The sequence below is a fragment of the Trachemys scripta genome, chromosome 24 (assembly GCF_013100865.1).
Source record: "Trachemys scripta elegans isolate TJP31775 chromosome 24, CAS_Tse_1.0, whole genome shotgun sequence".
Taxonomy (NCBI): domain Eukaryota; kingdom Metazoa; phylum Chordata; order Testudines; family Emydidae; genus Trachemys; species Trachemys scripta.
The window spans coordinates 1051949-1067242 of record NC_048321.1 but is presented as its reverse complement, the minus strand read 5'-3'; positions in this window follow the sequence as shown (position 1 = coordinate 1067242).

Below are 15294 nucleotides of genomic sequence, written 5' to 3'. Positions count from 1 at the left end.
TGGGGCAGCAAAGAGTGAAATGACAGTGCAAGTGAACAGGCACCCGTCCCCCCCCCCCACAACCTGTGGGAAAGGAGAGCACAGAAAGGGATAGTGCCTGGGCTGTGTTCAAGCTCGGGTCCCTCTGTGCTGGAGGGAGCATGAGTTGGTGGAGACCAGCTGGCTGCTCCTATTGGCCCAACTTCCCCTGTCTGGGATGGCACCAGAGGCCCCTGAAAGGGAGTGAGGCCAGACCTGCACTGGTGGGAGTGGCCTGCTGGCACTAGGCCCCCTCTCCTGTACTGAGCTGGGCCTCCCCTCCTGTACTGAGGGGCAATCCACAAAGGATCAGGCATGTCCATGCAGAACAGCCTGTGCCTTTAAGCAGTTGGACTGAGTGGGTAGGCTGGCAGGTCAGGGGTGGGCCCTCTGCCTTGGCTGTGCCATGGCCTGTGACCTCTAAGAGGATGAAATGGGCAAAGGAGGCAATGGGGTAATTACTTGAGCGGCTGTAGGAGCTGCAAGCAGCAGCCTGCTGCCCAATCACTGTTACAATAATGGCCAGACAGCAGCAAGCTGAGCATGGTTTGTGTTGCTCATCCCCTCCCAGGACTCTGGGGAATCCAGAAATCAGGGCCCCTAGTTTTGGAAGCCCCTATTGGGGCCCCTGGATAATGAGGTAGCTCCTGACAGGAGTCACCCCCTCCTCAGCCTGCTGGCAGCAGCTCTGCTGACACGGGGTCCCCTGAAGCCACAGGGCTGGAGGGGCAGGGTGACTGTAGGGTCCCTGAAGTGGCAGGATGCTCTTGGTGGTAGAATGGGTGTCTGGCTGTAGTCCTCAGACTTCTCATGGGCTGTTCATCTGGGTGGGTTGCTCAGCACGAGGTGTGGAAACTAGCTGTGGTGGGGCATCAGCTCTGCTCCCAAAGTACCTGGAGCTGTTTCTGCTTCTCCCCTCTGGGCTGCTTTGACCTAGGGGTGCTAGGTGGCACATCTACTGTCACTAGGTCTCATTGACCTTTACAGTGGGCAGCTGGCTTAGGAGGAGCCAGTCACCTGAGGCCCTGGCAGTGTGTGGCAGGCTCTTCTGCCCTTGGGACACTCTGCTCCCTGGTGTCTGGGGGTTGCCCAGCTGTGAGAGAAGCTGCAGAGTTAATGCTGCTGCAGTCAAGATGGGCTGCTCAGAGCAGAAGCCAGTAGGCGTAGAGCTGGTGGGTCTGGCCCATCTTGGGCAGTAGAGCTGGTGGGTCTGGCTCTACTTTGGAGCTGGGAGTAGCCTGCTCTGCACTGCTGAAAGCAGCAGCTTGGGTTTGGGTAGAGTGGAATCTGGTTCACTAATGTCCTAGCCAGGGCAGCAGGAGATGTAGTGCCTCCCAGCTCTGCATGTCCTGTCTGTATAATGGAGGCAATAGTGACCCTGGTAAGGGCCTGGCCCAGCATGGGCAGGGCTCTGCTCGGAAGGGCAGCCCCAGCCATTGTTGGGGAGCGGAAGGTTAATGATATTAGTAGAACTGCTGCCCACACCCCAGCTCTGGTGGGAACAAGGCTTGCATTGTAGCTAGGGCAGGCCCAGCTCGCTGCCAAAAGCCTGCTTCGATCAGCGCATGCACTGCCTGGAGCTGAGTGCTGCACCAGCAGGGCTGCCTCTCCCAGCACCTGTCTGGGAGCTGAGTTCCTAGCAGTTGGTGAGAACAAAGTGGGCCCACACAGGCTCTTAACCCTACTCCCGACAGACAGGCAGCCCCTTGGCCCTACTCACCCACAGCCAGTGGAGCCAGCCCTCACCTACCCACTATGGCTCAGGCCTCCTCAAAGACAGGTGGGTGCTGGGCCTCACCCCAACCATGGTGTAGTGTACTGAGCACTGTGGGAATTGCAAGCTATCACTTTAAGACTGGCATGGTGGGGGCACCTGGTCCTGCTTGCAGGCTCACGAGCAGAGTCAGTCTAAAAAGTTAACTTGAAGCAAGGTGGGGTGAGTTGTGCCTCACTGCCTTCCACCCTCTGCTGAACAGGAGTGGGTACCAGGGGGACCCTGGCACAAGCTGGCAGCCTGGGTTCTCTGTCTTCTACGGGCGGGGTGTGGAGGTCTGAATTCTAGGAAGCAAAGTGGCTTGCAAAGTTGCAACACTCCCCAAAAAGCATTTGCCTTGATCCAATCTGTCTGCACCTATGCTGCAATGTAACACTAGGCAGCCCTTGGCCCTGCCCATGCCCAGCCAGTCCAGGAGTTCCAGCTGGAACACCCCTGATCCCTCAGCCAGGCACAGTGAACACACCAACTCTCATGGGACATGCTATGGGTACACACCCCACTCCCCTGAGAGAGCAGGCAGGCTGGCCCATTCTCACACACTGGGCACATTCTGGGGCCTTTACAAGCAGCAGTGAACATGCCTTCAACACCCTGGAATGCAGGCACCCCACCCCCTGAGGTGCTGCAGTGGCCACACCTAGAGGGGATCCCAAGTCAAGCTGGCTATGTGCCCCTCACCATACACCTGTGTTCCAGTTCCCTGAATCTGGGGCAAGTGCACCCTCCCAGCATCAGCCCCTGCAGTCACTGCACCCTCCTGCTGGCATGCTTTGTGCTAATTGTAGATTCTGATACCAAAGGCGTTTGCAGCCCTCTCAAACCACAGGCTCAGGCTGAACGTGGAGCCACCTCCCAGAACAAATATTTACTCTCTGTTGCTGCCGTGTTGCCTTAACAACTGACCAGCCTGGGCCAGAATCCCTGCAGCCATCAGCCAAAACTTGCTTGAGCAAGAGCCCCTGATGGAAGGCTCTCTCTGTAGGTGCCTAGGCAAGGCCACCCCTAGGACTGGTGTAGCCTGGCCCTAGGGCATGGTGCTGAGGAAGAGGCTAGCCATGGAGAAGGCCTGCTCTGGGTCAGCACTGTTAAACCACTGCACTCTGGCTGCAGTGGCTGTGGCCTGGCAATCAGCATCACCTGTGCCAGGCAGGCCCATCGCTCAGCTGTGGGTCAGGCAGGATGTTCGCATGCTGGCCTGATGCCCTGCTCCTGTTGTCATATCAGTGCCAAGGGCATGCAAAGCACCATCCTGCTGACTTGGCAGTGCTTTGCATGGGTGTGAATACCTGCACATGGTGTGGGTGGAGGGCTCAATGGGAACAGGGCTGTGGCCCAGGGGGAGGAGGAGGTCAGCCCCAGGCCCCATTGTGAGATGCAGGGGAGTAGAGAGCCAGACCTGGGGGTGGGGCAGCTCCTCCCCTCACTTTGAGTCTTGACTCCAGGGACTCGTGTGCCAATAGGGTGACCAGAGAGCAAGGGTGAAATCTTGATCTTGATCCACCAGGACAGGGGGTGGGGGGTAATTGGCACCTACATAAGACAAAGCTCTGAATATCAGGACTGTCCCTATAAAATTGGGACATCTGGTCACTCTATGTGCTAACATGGGGCTTTTGCTGCAGCGTCTGGGCTGGCAGACTGCACCCGCTACATGTGTGAGTGTGTGCTGGGGGGGCAGGCTCAGACACGGCCCTATGCTGCAGCAGACAAGGGTGATGGCAAGGGGCGAGGCAGGGTTTGGACTGTTTTTATAACTGAACCCAGCACCATTGGACCAGGCCGGCCTCTGGTGTGGCTGCAGCTGTCCTGCTATTCCTCTGCAGCATATGCTCGGCCCCTTTAGCTGAGTCTAACTAAGTCCGATGGGGGCTGGGCCGATTTCACTCAGTAACACTCGCACCCCACCCACCATCATGCCATCCCTATGGAACCAGAACCGGGGTGCGGGCCTGTCCTGAGACTGACAGACCCTTGCTCCAGCCCTGGAGAGGGCGCAGAGAGCAGGGAGGAGAGACCCAGCTGGGATGAGGGGTGGTGGTGGAAGGGAACAGAAACCTGCAGGGTCACAGCAACAGGACAGGCACAGAGCTGACCCCCTCCTTACAGGCTCCCCTGGCTGAAGTGAGACCCCCCAACTCCAGAACAGCTGACAGGAAGACTGTAGGGCTGGGGCGGGGGGGAAACAGGCCAGGGGGTAGCATGAACAACACAGGGTGGGGGAGCATGAGTACAGGGCAGGGTGTTTGCACTCAGGGGGTGTGTGTGTGTGTGGTGGGTGTCAGGATGTGTCTGCTCTACTGTCATTGGTGCACGTCAGCTCACCTATGCACACTGGCCAGACAAGGAGACCTGCTCCTAATCCTGTCTAGAGAGCCACTGGTGTGAACCAACATTCGGGCTGGGTGTGAGGCCAGGAGCAGCGCAAGGAGGTGACACAATATCCCAGTGAGTCATTTCCCTTCATTCGCGTAGTGGAAAATCATTGTCAAGGGGCTGTGTCCGGGGCGGGCCCTCAGATCAGAGGCACTTGAGCATATCGGAGCGAATGAGACATTCCCAGTGCAGAATGTGGAGGGTGGGGAGCTGAGGGAGGATATAAAAGGACACAGCTCCAGCTTACATGTGTGTGCTCATGTGCGTACACACCGTGACCCAGCATTCTCCCAAGGACCCTGGGAAAGGGCTGGGTCTCCGGCCCCAGGGAGAAGAGGGGCTGATATTCCCACCTCATAGGGCTGTCAGGTTTCCTCATCCCCTGCAGTCAAGAACCGGCTCTGCCTCTTGGCAAGGGGCTGTGGGACGAGCCCCTGTTCTCAGTTGTGCTGGATCTGGCGTTACCCTGCGGTCCCCCTGGCTACCTCTACACTGCAATAAAAGACCCACTGCAAGGCTGCAGCTGGCCCGGATCAGCTGACTCAGGCCTGCAGGGCTATAGCATTGCAGTGAGGCTGTTTGGGCTCAGGGCTCTGGGACCCATGGTGGGGGAGGGTCTCAGAGCCCAGGAGTTCGCCCAATAGCTACGCTGCATAACCATTCCGCCTCAGCACAGCACCACTGCACTGGCCAGAGGAGGCGCTATCTGCACAGCCGCTGCTTCGGGCTGAGCTGCCTTTCAGGGGATGCTGCGCTTGCTGGTTTTAGACATTCGGCCTTTTAAGAAGCTAGCTACAACCGGGGTGGGGGAAGTCGCAAACCCTGCTGAACCAGGACAAGGATTGGCAGGGAATTTTCCTGGCTTGGGCTGACATTTCTTTGGCTTCTTTAGCAGCATCTTGTGCTGGTCCCAGTCATTGACCTGACTGGCCTCATTAGGCCACACCACCCTTGTCTCTTTGGCACATTCACAGGGGGAAGCCCTCTCAGCAAAGCAGTGGTTGGGATGCCTAGGGAACAGCAGCTTGCTGCGGATCAGGGTGCCCCTCCATGGTCTCAGACCGGGGGACACAAGGAATACCCCCTTGCTCTGGGGTGAACATGCCTGACTGCTTGCTGACAGGGGCGGGGGGTCTCATGTTGGGACACTTTGCAAGAAGGTGAAGGAGATGGGATGGAGTCAGCCTCTTGTGGGGAGAGCTCAGCCTGTTTATCCCCAGCATTTGAAGGGTTAACAGTGCACCCTGTTCCCTCCTGAGAGCCGTCAGCACAGGGGCTCTGGAGCACTCAGCCAGAGCACAGAAGCCAGGGTCCCAAGTCACCCATCGCTAGGTACCTGCCCCTCATGCCTGTGATATGTTCAAGGAGGCAGACACCAGCTAAGGCCATGCAAGACCCAAGGAGTTAAAGAGAGACCGGGCAGCTCTGTCTGGGTCAGTCAGGACCCTATGATCCAATTGTTCGGGAAGATCCTCCACTTCCCCTTGGAACAAAAACTCCATGTTGTTTTCAACCTACTTCTAGGGCGCAAGCTTCATAAGACTCTCCAGAACCAAATGCCATGGCCCTGCCCCAACCCAGAGCATTGCACCCTATCCCCCCAGGAGCCAGGGAACCTCAATTATGGGCATTTATGAGGCATCACCCAGGAACTGAATTCCCTAGCCTGGGAATAGAAATTGTACGGCGGGCCATGAATGCTGACAAAATTGAGGTTGGAGTGTGTGTGTGTGGGGGGGGGGGGTGAGGACTCTGGGGATGAGGAGTTTGGGGTGTAGGAGGGTGCTCTGGGCTGGGACTGAGGGGTTTTGGAGCCTGGGAGGGGGATCAGGGCTGGGGTAGGGGGTTGAGGTGTGGGAAGGGGTGCAGTCTCCGGTTGGGGGTGCGGTCTCTGGGGTGGGGCCAGAAATGAGGAGTTCAGGTTGCGGGAGGGGGCTCCGGGCTGGGGGATAGGGTGCAGGGGGGTGCAGGCTCTGGGGATGAGGAGTTGGGGGTGCAGGAGGGTGCTCCGGGATTGAGGGGTTTGGAGGGCAGGAGGGGGATCAGGCTGGGGCAGGAGGTTAGGGCACAGGGGGAGGCTCAGGGGTGCAGGCTCAGGGCGATGCTTACCTCAAGCGGCTCCCAGAAGCAGCGGCATGTCCCTTCTCTGGCTCCTATGTAGAGGCACGGCCAGGTGGCTCTGCACCCTGCCCCGTCCGCAGACATCACCCCTGCAGCTCCCATTGATTGTGGTTCCCAGCCAATGGGAGCTGTGAGGGCAGCGTTTGGGGTAGGGGCAGTGTGCAGAGTGGAGCCCCCTGGCTGCCCCTATGTGCATGAGCCGGAGGGGGGCCATGCTGCTGCTTCCTTGAGCCGCATGGAGCAGCCCTCGACCCTGCTCCTTGGCTGAAGCGGGGCAAGCCCCAGACCCCGCATCCCAGCGGGAGCTCGAGGGCCGGATTAAAATGGCTGGAGGGGCCCGTAGTTTGCCCACCCCTGCCCTAGCCTCTGCACTTTTCATAGATACTAAGGCCAGAAGGGACCATTGTTGCCTCCTGGACACCACAGGCCATAGGAGTTCCCCAGAATAATTCCCAGAGCAGAGCTTTTAGAAGAACATCCAATCTTGATTGAAAAGTTTGTCAGTGATGGAGAATACACCATGACCCTTGGTAAGTTGTTCCAATGGTTAATTAGTCTCAGTTAAAAATTTACATCTTAGTTCCAGTCTGAATTTGTATAGCTTCCATTTCCAGCCATTGGGTTGTGTTAGACTAGGGGTGAGCAAACTTTTTGACCTGAGGGCCACATCTGAGTATGGAAATTGTCTGGCGGGCCATGAATGCTCATGAAATTGGGGGTTGGGGTACAGAAGGGGGTGAGGGCTCTGGCTGGAGGTGTGGGCTCTGGGGTGGGTCCAGAAATGAGGAGTTCAGTGTGCGGGAAGGGGCTCCAGGCTGGGGCAAGGGATTGGGGTATGAGGGGGTGGGTGAGGACTCTGGCTTGGGGTATGGGCTCTGGAGTGGGGCTGCGGATGAGGTTTGCACTGCAGGAGGGGGCTCTGTGCTGGGACCAACGGGTTCAGAGGGCAGGAGGGGGATCAGAGCTGGGGCAGGAGATTGGGGCGTGGGAGGGGATCAGGGGTGCAGGCTGCGCTTACCTCAAGTAGCTCCCAGAAGCAGCGGCATGTCCCCACTCCAGCTCCTATGTGGAGGTGCAGCCAAGCAGCTCTACATACTGCCCCGTCCGCAGGCACCACTCCTGCAGCTCCCATTGGCCGTGGTTCCTGACCAATGGGAGCTGCAGGGGTGGCACTTGGGGTGGAGGCAGTGTGAGAAGCCCCTTGGCTGCCCCTACATGTAGGAGCCAGAGGGGGACATGCCACTGCTTCCAGGAGCCGCGTGGAGACACAGTACACATGGAGTGGGGCAAGCCCTCAACCCTGCTTCCCGGCAGGAGCTTGAGGGCCAGACTAAAATGTTTGAAGGGCCGGATGCGGCCCCTGGGCCGTAGTTTGCGCATCCCTGTGTTACACTCTTTTTGGCTAGACTGAAGCCCAGTGTCAAATATTTGTCCCCATGTAGGTTCTTACAGATTGTAACCAAGAACCTTCTTCTTGTTAATTAAGCAGCTGAGCTGGGAGTGGAGCCAGGGCTGCATGTGCTGGAGAATGAGGATTTCCAGCCCAGCAGCAGGACACTCCCTCATGATAGCCGCAGCCCTACTCCATCAGCCAGACCCTGTCACAGACCAGAACAGCTCACTTAGGGGGTTGGGATGTAGCAATCAGGACAAAGTTAGCCACAGCAAGGCCCCAGCGCAGCTGTTTCATGCAAGGAGGATGAAGTCTGTTCCAGGCAGGCCCTGTTCACACTGGGAACACACAATCTAGGCTCCTTCCTCTCTTACCTCTGGCCACTTCCCTGCCCCTAAGAGGAAAGGCAGGCGTGGAAAGTGTGGGGAGCTCTCTGCAAGGTGGGTCTGAGTAGGGGTGCTGCTAAGCTCTCTGTAACCTAGCACAGGTAGTGCTGACATCTCAACAGGCCTGGCAGGACAGAGGGAGTGCAGCTTGAGGGCCCCATATTCTTCTCCCTGAAGGGAAGGTGTGGGGTGCGTGTGATTTCAACCCAGACAAGGAACTTAATCACAAGACCATCCTCTCTCCTTAGGCACATGAACTCTCCAGGATTCAGAGCCTACTCTGCCACCCCCTCCTTCCTTTCTAGATATTTGTTTGGATTCCTGAAGCCTTTAGGGTTCAGGTGCTGGCTCCCTCATACCCATCTCCCGCTCCCCCAATATGCCAGCAAGACCCAGCAGTGATACCATCTGCATGGGTAAGATCAGAGGAGGTACTTGGGCTAACAGCCCCCAGGTGTAGATGCAAGGATTTGGGGATTAAGCATTCTTGGAGTGCCTGCTCTCCAGGGCCAGATGAACTTTTTGTGGGCCCCCATGGGGAACGATTGTATAAGACAGCAGAGCGACACAGGAGTTGTCTTTCATACAGCGGCACAGGCTTTATTTACAATATTTACAAGTTTAAGTTGCAGATGGAGGTGGCTGCCACTAGGGCTCCAGCCATGGTAGCCCTAGAGCAGTGGTTCTCAAACTGTGGGTCAGGATCCCAAAGTGGGTTGCGACCCTGTTTTAATGGGGTTGCCAGGGCTGGCATTAGACTTGCTGGGGCCCGGGGCTGAAGCCAAAGTCCAAGTCCCACAGCCCAGAATGGAAGCTGAAGCCAGAAGGATTTGGCCCTGGGTGGTGGGGCTCAGGATAGAGCCCCCCTGCCCAGGGCTGACACCCTCAAGCTTTGCCCCCTACCCTGCAGGGCGGTGGGGCTCGGGCTTTAGCCCTGCTACCCAGGGTGACGGTGCTCAGGCTTCAGTCCCCCTTCCCGGCATAGGCACCGACTTCCCCTTTGACTGGTGGGTGCTCGACCGTCTCTCCCCCACCCCGACCTGTCTCTTCCCACCCCACCCCCATTTCACCCCCCTCCCCTAAGTCCCCGCCCCTGCCCCACCTCCTCCCCTGAGCGCACCACATCGCCGCTTATCTCCTTTCCTCCCGGAAAGTCCAAAGTGCCGCCAAACAGCTGTTAGGTGGCAGGGCGGCAGGAAGCGCCGGGCAGAGTGGGGACATGGTGCACTTGGGGGAGGAGGAGGCGAGGAGGGGTTGGGGGGAGCTTGGGTGCCGGTGGGTGCTAAGCACCCGCAAATTTTTCCCCATGTGTGCTCCAGCCCCGGAGCACCCACGGAGTCGGCGCCTATGCTTCCCAAGGTCCTGCAGTAATTTTTGTTGTCAGAAGGGGGTCGCAGTGCAAAGAAGTTTGAGAACCCCGGCCCTAGAGCAAAAAGCGCACACACAAGTGTACATCAAATCCATTATAAAAGAAAAAAATACAAAATAAAACGCAGTATGTAACAAAAGCCAAAGCAGCGAAAACACCAGCCATGTGCTGCTGTCACTAAAAGGGAGCCTTCACATTTCTCATCTGAACTACCAGGGCTTGAATTACATTTTTGTATGAAATTGGGGCAGATTTAAAACTGTTTAAAACATTTTACAAATAAAATGAATGACAAAGTTTAATACATTTTATTTACAGCATCATTATTCATATTGGGCTTGCTAGTCAGGCAGAGAGGCAGAGAGACTAGGATCGGGACCAACTGTGCCTCCAAGACCGTGCCAAATCTCCAAATCAGACCAGACCCGATCCACATCCCTCCCCGCGGGGGTTACCGCGTGCAACGAGCACTCCCTGGTTGGAGTGCGCAGCCGCCAGGCCACAGGCGGAGACTTTCAGCTTTTCCCAGGGATGCTCCACGGCGGGCAGGTGGGGCCCGCCGAACAGCTGATCAGCAGGTAGCTGGTGGGTGCTTAGCACCCACTATTTTCCTATGCACCAGGCGCCACGCCTTGACCAGCATGGTCTGGGACCCCTGTGCTCCCCGCCACTTGGTTCAGCCTCTGCATTCAAATAACGGCAGGGCCAGGGTGGATGCACCGGGGGGAGCTACATGCTCAGTGCCCTCCTGCCAGCACTGTCCCAGGCTGGGCGGGGGCCATGCGATCTGCGCACTGGTGACACAGAGGAGCCCAGCTGTCTGCAGAGCAGCCAGAAAACCCTGACTTGGGCCTGCTGAGCCACTGTGGGGGTACAAGCCACTGGGGGGAGAGAGGGCCAGACAAACCGCACCACCTCCCGATTGCTGCCTCTGCACAGCCCGGGCCTGGTGTGGCAGAGCCGCTGTGCTCCCCTGAGCCCTTCAGTCGGTGTGAGGCACTGACATGCTCCATCTTCAGCTGAGGGACAGACAGACAGACATCCCCTGGCTCCCCCCAGCCTCTCCCCTGCACATCTGACCCAACCGTCCCCTCCTACCCCCCTCAGCCTCAGGGAGAGCTGTGAGTAGTCAGGGGAGGGATTATGGGCCCCTTCTTGAGTGTGGGCCCAGCGCCAGGGCACTCTTGTTAACCTGGTATTGCTGCTCTCCCAGGAAACCTGTTTGCACCACCCTTCAGCTCTTGCTGTAGCTCTCTATATAGGCGCTCACCTCACAGAATGGCTGGTGTGGGAGAGAATCCACAACCCTCTTCTCACCCACTGAGGTGAAGGGGAATCTCCTGTAGGAGCCACCCATTCTAGCCTCTCTTCTTAAATGGACACACATTTTCAAATCTGTCCTGCAGGAGGCAGCATTGCATGCAGCCTACAGAGCCCTCAGGGAGCAGCCAGGCATCTTGGTAACCAAAGCTGCTCAGAGGCTGTTTCCTGCCAGGGCTCTTGCACTCTGGAAGTTAATTTCACAGCCCGAAATGCCTGAAGCGCAGGGGGCCCTGTTCCACACCACACCCACAACACGGGGATGCAGTTCAGCCCCGTGCAGGAGGTGTTAGAAGGCCAGAAGAACTGTCGTAGGACCCATGCCAGGGTCTTCTCTATCCCCAAATGCCCCCCAAAAAGATGACTATGGGCAAGACTTAATACAGCGTTCTGGTGTTTTTGAGGGACTAGGATCTGCTGTACCTTCTGCTCCTGTACTGGTGCAACCTGGTGTAAGAGATTCTTCTTCATTATGAAGTAGGGTACTGGTCCCTGGGTTTTCCCTTCCACGGGGACCCCATCTATTTCGGTCACCTCCTTCCTAATGTTGTCGTACCTTGGGTCTTCTGTCTGGTCCCGTCCAAAATTTCCTCTCCCGGGGCTAATCTGCCCGAGATCTAGCAGCCCAGTTTCTGTTGCCTCTACTGGTTCAGAGGCGTTAGGCTGTGGGTCAGACTCAGATGCTTCTCCCTCCTGGGTGGCCTCCTTTTCAGCTGCTCAGGTCCGCCTACCTACGAGAGCGACCCTCTGGCTTTGGGTCAGTATTCGGGTTCCCAAGGCCTTACCTGCCCTTCTTTCCTTTTTTGTCTTTCTACCCTGTCTGGGAGTGGGGAACAAATCTGGGGATATTTCAGAGAAGATTGGGGGTTGACAGTTTGCTGTGGGTGCCTCACTAATTTCAGGGTTCCCATCTTTCTCCAATACCCCTACTGGGAGTAAGTTTCCAAACCCTGGGAAGTCCCTCCCTATGAGCACTGGGTATGGGAGTTTAGGGACTACACCTGCTGCTACCTCAGTAGTGTTCCCTTGTTCCCAGTGCGGAGGTACTGTGCGTCCTGCCCAGAGTGTCAGCTGCACAGTCCCCGTCCCCACTTGAGGGCACCTTTAGTACCCCTTCCCATCATAGAGGTCCCCTTCGAGCGAATAGCCATGGACCTAGTAGGACCCCTGGAGGAGATGGCTCGGGGCCACCAATATATACTTGTTGTTTTGGACTATGCTACTCGCTACCCAGAAGCTGTCCCCTTGCGGAACATGGCCTCTAAAATGATACCCAAAGAGCTGGTGGAGATCTTTGCCCGAGTGGGGCTACCGAAGGAGATATTAACAGACCAAGGAACCCCATTTATGTCAAAGCTAATGAAGGACCTCTGTATGCTGCTCCATATACATACCCTGAGAACTATCATCCGCAAACTGATGGGTTGGTAGAAAGGTTTAACCGAACCCTCAAGGCTATGATAAGGAAGGTGGTAAGTCAGGATGGGAAAGACTAGGACACCCTACTACTTTACCTTATGTTCGCTATCCGGGAGGTACCTCAGGCCTCAACTGGGTTTTCCCCCTTCGAGTTATTATACAGGCGTTACCCCCGTGGCATACTAGATATCGCCAAAGAGATCTGGGAAGAGGAACCCAATGAGGGGAGAAATATAATAGAACATGTATTGCAGATGCGAGACTGGATAGCCCGGCTCACCCCTATTGTACGGGAACATTTGGAAAAGGCACAGGAGGCCCAGCGAACCCATTACAATCACCAAGCAAAAGTGCGACAGTTCCAATCAGGGGATTGGGTGATGGTGTTGGTACCCACGTCAGAAAGCAAGCTTCTGGCCCAATGGCAGGGGCCCTATGAGGTGGTTGAACCTGTGGGGGAAGTAACCTACAGGGTGCGGCAGCCAGGATGCTGGAAACAAGAACAGATTTATCACATTAACCTCTTGAAACCTTGGCACCAGCAAGAGACATGTGTGGTGGCCCAAGAGGCCCCGACCCAGGGAAATAACCTACATGAGCAGATCAGGATATCCCCTGATCTGACACCAAACCAGAAGAAGGAGGTAACTGAGATGATCAACCGGTACCAGGACGTGTTTTCAACCAAACCAGGCCGGACCACCGAAGCATATCACCACATTATCACAGACCCTGGGGCAAAGGTAACTTTAAGGCCCAGCGGCAAAAAAGGAGGAGATCAAGGCAGAAGGATAAAGCAGAAGTAAAAAGCAAGTTCAGGCATTCCTGGGTGTGGTGGGGTACTACCGGCGATTTATTCCCCATTTCGCTACCAGAGCAAGTTCCCTGACAGACCTGATAAAAGCCCCGAGTCCAGACATTGTGAAGTGGACTGATGCTGCAGAGAACTCATTCACGGCTCTACGGACAGCCCTCTGCAGTAACCGCATGCTTATAGCCCCGGACTTCAACAAAGAATTAATTTTACAAACAGATGCATCTGAAGTAGGATTGGGAGCTGTCCTATCGCAGATGGTCGGAGATGAAGAACACCCAATCCTCTACCTCAGCAGGAAACTCCTCCCGAGAGAGCAGAAGTATGCCGTGGTTGAGAGAGAGTGCCTAGCTGTGAAATGGGCCATGGAAACACTACGTTATTACCTTCTGGGACGACAGTTTACCCTTGTGACCCACCATGCACCCCTCCAGTGGATGCAGCGAAATAAAGAGAAGAACACAAGGGTGACCAGATTGTTCCTGTCCCTACAACCTTTTCAATTCACCATACAACACTGATCTGGAAGCCACCCTGGCAATGCAGATGGCTTGTCACGTGTACACTGCCTGACGTCCCAAGTTGCCCAACCCCGTGGTATTGAGCGGGAGGGTTGGGAGATATGTGACAAGGTCAGGCCAGATGGATACAGGAGAGTGTTAGAAGGCAGATATATTAGTCACAGATTAAGTTAGATCCCTTTTCCCTGGGTAAGGTAACAGGGGCAGTTCCAGAACAAGCAGGAACTTGCTGGAACCAATTAAGGGAGGCAGGCTAATTAGGACACCTGGAGCCAATTAAGAAAAAAATGCTAGAATCAATTAGGCTGGCTAATCAGGGCACCTGATTTTAAAAAGGACCTCACTTTAGTTTCTAGCATGTGAGGAGCTGGTAGGGTTACCATACGTCCGGATTTTCCCGGACATGTCCAGCTTTTTGGGCCGCAAATCCCCGCCCAGGAGGAAATCCCAAAAAGCCAGACACGTCCAGGAAAATACGGAGGGAGGGGCCTGCGGTGCTCGGCCGGGGGCCGGAGCTGCTGGGGCCGGCGGTGCTGGGCTGGGGGCCAGAGCCGTTGGGCCGGAGCCGCTGGGGCCAGGGCGGGCCGGAGCCACTCGGCCGGAACCAGGGCCGGCGCCCCAGGGCCCGAGCCGAGCCGGGCGGGAGACGCCAGGGCCAGAGCCTCTTGGCATGGGCGGGCTGGCCGCCCACCAGAGGGAGCCGCTCGGCCGGGGAGGGGGCCGGACTGGGCCGTGCCGCGCCCCGCCCCAGCTTACCTGCTGCCTCCCTGTTTCAGGCTTCTCGTGAACATTTGATTCGCGGGAAGCAGGGGAGGGGGAGGAGCAGGGGGGGGGGAGCGTTCAGGGGAGGGGACTTTGGGGAAGGGATGGCGAAGGGGCAGAGTTGGGGCGGGGCCGGGGCCCCGTGGAGTGTCCTCCTTTTTTTAAATTAAAATATGGTAACCCTAGGAGCTGGGAGTGGGAAGGTGTATTGCTGGAGGATTGAAGAGTACAAGCATTATCAGACACCAGGAGAAAGGTCCTGTGGTGAGGATAAAGAAGGTGTTGGGAGGAGGCCATGGGGAAGTAGCTCAGGGAGTTGTAGCTGTTGTGCAGCTATTCCAGAAGGCACTCTAGACAGCTGCAGTCCACAGGGCCCTGGGCTGAAACCCGGAGTGGAGGGCGGGCTCGGGTTCCCCCCAAACCTCCCAACTCCTGATCAGACACAGGAGGAATAGACCTGGACTGTGGGTTCTACCAGAGGGGAAGTTCTCAGGGCTGTTCCCTGACCCCCATGGTGAATCTCTGAGGTGAACAAATCTGCCAATAAGCGCAGGCCCCACCAAGATAGAGGAGGAACTTTGTCACAGTACATAATATTGAAAATGGCACACCACAGGGAAGTGTTATCAGCCTGATATTTAATATTATGATAAATGATCTCCCAAAATGAATAAGTACTGGGGTAGGTGTCATTTTGTTTACAGATGATTGATTGTGCTCTGTTGGCATGGCAGAAAAGGGAAAGTGTTACAAGAGACCTCTGAGTGAGGAAATGCCTGGGGTTTGAAGGTCTCCATTGCTAAAAGCAAAGGACTGATCGTTACAAGAAAGGAAAGTTATAAAGGAATGGAAACTGCACCTGTATGGAGAACAAATATTGTTAAAAGGTTTAAATTCATATGGGGTAATATTTGATACTAAATTACTTTGGAATGATCATATAGCTGATGTTAAAGATGAATATACAGGAAAGATTAACCTATATAAGAGTCTTGCTGGGACTACCCGGAGGATGGATAAG